The 4,580-nt window shown below is 31.6% G+C and overlaps 1 pseudogene; it reads left to right on the plus strand.

Moving 5' to 3' along the window:
* The first annotated feature begins 2,683 nt into the window (after nucleotides 1–2,683).
* On the plus strand, nucleotides 2,684–2,821 carry LOC145264708 (U2 spliceosomal RNA; annotated as a pseudogene).
* Nucleotides 2,822–4,580: the final 1,759 nt, after the last annotated feature.

The raw sequence follows: 4,580 nt of genomic DNA on the forward strand, positions 1-4,580 counted from the left end.
CTGTACAAACTACTCCGACAATTTTGGGTCTAAACACTTGAAATTTTAGATATAGGTTCCTTGGACATGGATCTAACTTAATAACTTGATTTGACCCCAAAACAATAAATGCTAAGGAGTCATAATTGGGGTCAATGTTAAAAAAATTGACCGTTTTTTTTTTTTTTCAGCATACACCTCCAAACGCACGAGCAACGCCGGGCACCCATGCTAGTATGTATGTATATATATATATATATATATATATATATATATATATATATATATATATAATAAGAATGTGAGAGATTATATATAATTATTTCCACAGACCAGTGATCTAATCGTTATACGATGATCTATCTATCTATCTATCTATCTATATATATATATATATATATATATATATATATATATATATATATATATATATATATATATATATATAGATAGATCATCGTATATATATAGATCATCGTATAACGATTAGATCACTGTTCTGACGTAAAAAAAAAAAAAACATTTAAAAATTAAAGTATTTAAATTCAACGTTATATCACGCGGTTAATGTTAGCCGGTTGGATATGGTCTTTGCCGACTTCGAATCTGTCGACTGGTGTTAATCGTGACATCCTGCATTGAAGATTCCCCAAAGGGTGAAACACTAGTGTCTGTAAGTATTTAATTATAATAGTAAAATATATATATATATAATTATTATAGAAATGATATCCCTGCGTGATGGAAATGTGAAGGAAAAAACAAAAAATATTTATATATGCATCGATGTTTCGTATTCATGTCAAGACTTTCTCAGGTAATTACTCTGAAGAAATAACATGAAATTACAAAATATTAAAGTATTTTGTAAATAAAACACATTATATTTTTTAAATATTGTACCTGTACATTATTTCTTTAGATAGGCTAGAATAGGAATATCCATGATCACCCGAGGAAGAAGCAAATGAATTCGCACCAGGAAAAGGAAAGACCAGGGTACCCTCGCAACCCACTAACTACTACCGGCGTTCCCAGAAGCCTGGTACGTATATACATTTTCATACCATCCACTGTAACCATGCTAAGTCATCAAAGGACTCACGGGAAATATTAAACCCCAAGGGACAGGTGTATCGGAAGGTGGTGAAAGCGGCCTAAAATGGACTCACCGAGGAAAGAATAAATCGAAAAGCATAATTCGAAAAAGTAGGAATACCAACTCTACAACTAGGGATTCGAAATAAGTTATAATTAGGAAAAAAATCGGTAATGGCATTGATAGACTCTGGATAGCAGGTTTTGTTCCTAAAAACATCAACTTTTGAGAAGTTAAAAACTAAATAATAGGAATTGAGGCATTCTAATCTAGTAAACGGGGGGGGGATCGAGTGTTTACGATATTTAAAGGCAAGTGTGTTCAATCTAAAAATTCAGATAGATCCCGCTTGAAAAACATGAATAGTTGCTGTCTTAACTTGGAAAAGGTCTTACTCGTGGGCTGTGAAACTTTTGTAATGTTTTACTCTAGGTGCTGATGAAGCCCATGCTGTTCAAGTTATAATTTAATGAATAGTTATATTCTTATATTTTATATACAATCAACAGTGGCTGAAACAATTGTACACAATATTGTGGCCATTAAAAGAAAAAAATTCTCAGAAAATAGGTACATATTTGCGTGTCTATCTTTATTAACGTGGTATCTTAACAAAACATTTATAGCTCTTGTATTGCACCATCGAGCTATTTAAATAAGAACTTTGTGTTATTTCTTTATATGTAATCACTGCCCCAAGTAGTAAAATTATATATTAACATATAAGCTACTTGAAACGTAAATCCGTTTGCATATATCAATCGTAGTAGATGAAAACTTTCTCTCTCTCTCTCTCTCTCTCTCTCTCTCTCTCTCTCTCTATATATATATATATATATATATATATATATATATATATATATATATATATATATATATATAATTTTCTAATTAAAAATTCTTTTCAAGTAAAAGATTTAAAAAATTTTTTATATAAAGGTAATAAATTCCAAGCTCAATGAATACCTTTTCAGAGCATATATAGTGTAATATACTAGTTTTCAAAGTTTCAAAAATCGTTTTCCTCAGTTGATTGTTTATTAGTCGCGTGCAAGCGACTCTATAAGTCACTCCGTCGGTCGATCGGTCGGTCTGTCAGTCGGTCGGTCGGTCTGTCCGTAACACTTTTGTGCTTGGCCTTTTTGGTTAAGATCAAAGGTCTGTTGTTAATAGATGCTGTTCTTAGCTTTTTAAGCTTTTCTTGGCCTTTTGGCCAAGATCAAAGTGTTCCGGCAGATACTACAAGCAAAGACTATATGTGGGGGGCAACCCCACATATAAGACCTTGGTCAATGTAGGGGCAACTCTTCATACCAATTGTCACTATCCAGCTCCTATTTCCCACCCATCGGGAGCTGGTCCCCTTTTCACCCCTCCCCCTCTCTCCACATTAAAAAACGGCCTTGTGCCTAATTTGCTCAGTGGGGAAGCAAATAAATACAAACCCCACATATAAGACCTTGGTCAATGTAGAGTCAACCCTTCATACCAATTGTCACTATCCAGCTCCCCTACTTCCCGGGGAGTTGGGCCCCATTTCCCCTTCACTCCTCAAATTAAAAATCGGCCTTATGCCTAATTAGCTCGGTGGGGGAGCAAATAAATACCCTTTTCTTGGTCTTTTGGCCAAGATCAAAGTGTAGTATCTGTTCTTACTACATGCTGTACTTGTGTTTGTAACTTTGTGATATAAAGTGGGGGATCACTTTTCTGTATTAATTTAATGTAAAATGATCACCCACTTTAAAACCAGTCAGTCTCAAAGCCATTCAAGTCACTCTCCAGATCATTCAAGTTGTTTTGAAGGATTCCAGTTATTTTTTTAAGCATTCAAGTCATTCTTAAGATTATTCAATTCATCTTTAAGTTCATTAAATCATTCTAAGTCATTTACTTTTTATTTATTTAAGTCATTTCAGACCATTTTTCGGTCATTTTAGTTTATCTTTAAGAATTTCATGTCAATCCTACATTCACACATTCATTCATTACACGAGAGCACGCGACTAATGGCTATCGGCCTTGTTATATTTAAAAATGAAAATTATTACAATATTGTTTCGTTTGCAACTGACGAGTCAATAAAATTACGTCTTTGTCATAGTTCTAGTAGCTTACTTATCAAACCTATTCCTTAAAAATATAGGGAAACATTATTTTGAACAGCGTATACGGGTCATATAACCGACATAATCCGTCAACATTCTTCTGTAAATGAAGATAACCTTTACGCTCTGTTTTGTTCTAAATTCGTTATTTTCGTATCTCAGTGAATATTTATTATTATTATTTTTTTAAATTCATTTTAAAGTTTTTAATTTTTTGTATATCATATTGTGGTTCTTTTAAAATTTTTACCACTTTTGAGTTCTATTTTTTAAATGATACTAATTGTTATGTTTATAATTTTTTCTTCCGTTAAAATATTCCAATACAGTCAGATGATTTACATTAGATTCGAAACTACACGTTGACTTCCTTTTGTTTACTTTTACGAAGGATTGGTTTGATAGTTAAAATTAATTAATTTAATAGACTTATTTATTAACTGCAACGCTTAATATAATATATATATATATATATATATATATATATATATGTGTATATATCTTTTTTTTTTTATATATCCCTTTATTTAAGTTGAACGTGTTGATGCTTTAATTTTAATGGATGTAGATTTTTCCCCCTTTTTTTAATAAGTTTATAAATAATTAAAGGGAAGCAATCTATGTCAATTTGATTTTTCAAACTCACTTACAATATATTAATTATAATTTAACTTTTATTTGGTTGAATCTAAATTTATTCATTCGTTAAATCATTTTTCTTATTTAGCTTATACTTTCTAATTGATTTTAGGTTTTGGATATTCCGTAATGTGATAAATTCCATATTGTATTCTTTTCTATGGCAAAATGTTGATTATTTTTTATGCACAGCATGTGGAAATAGTTGCAAACGATATTGTCAATATTAAAACAATATTTTTCATGGTAAAAACTCTTTTTAAATTCTTATAAATCATTCCATCTTAGTAAGTAAGGCTAAACATTTTTTTTCATTTAAAACTCTAATCACTCAAATTAGACTTTGTAATCTAGTGGGGTGCCTTTTTCTCTTCCCTACAACCTCTTTCCCACAGAAGAGACATTGCAAGCCTATCTCGGCTTTATCGTAATTTTCATGGTAAGTGCTCATCTGAACTCTGATCTATGGTCCCCACTCACCAAACTTCCACACTCGTCTAGCTGAAACCACTGTCAATAATTTACCCCCATTTTTTATTTGTGCCTAAACCTAAATGTAGATTCGATGAACAAAGCTTCTTTCTTAGAACTCTCTTCCGTTTGCCTGCTTTCCAGTTGACTACAATATAGTTGTCTTCAAGTCCAATGTAAACAAGTTCTTGATGAGCTGTCCCCTTAAGTAATCCAATTTATCAAATTTCTACTACTAATAATTACTACGATATTGTCCCATTGACTACTGCACACTCATTAAC

The sequence above is a fragment of the Euprymna scolopes genome, chromosome 3 (assembly GCF_053919585.1).
Source record: "Euprymna scolopes isolate OS-2025 chromosome 3, ASM5391958v1, whole genome shotgun sequence".
NCBI lineage: Eukaryota > Metazoa > Mollusca > Cephalopoda > Sepiida > Sepiolidae > Euprymna > Euprymna scolopes.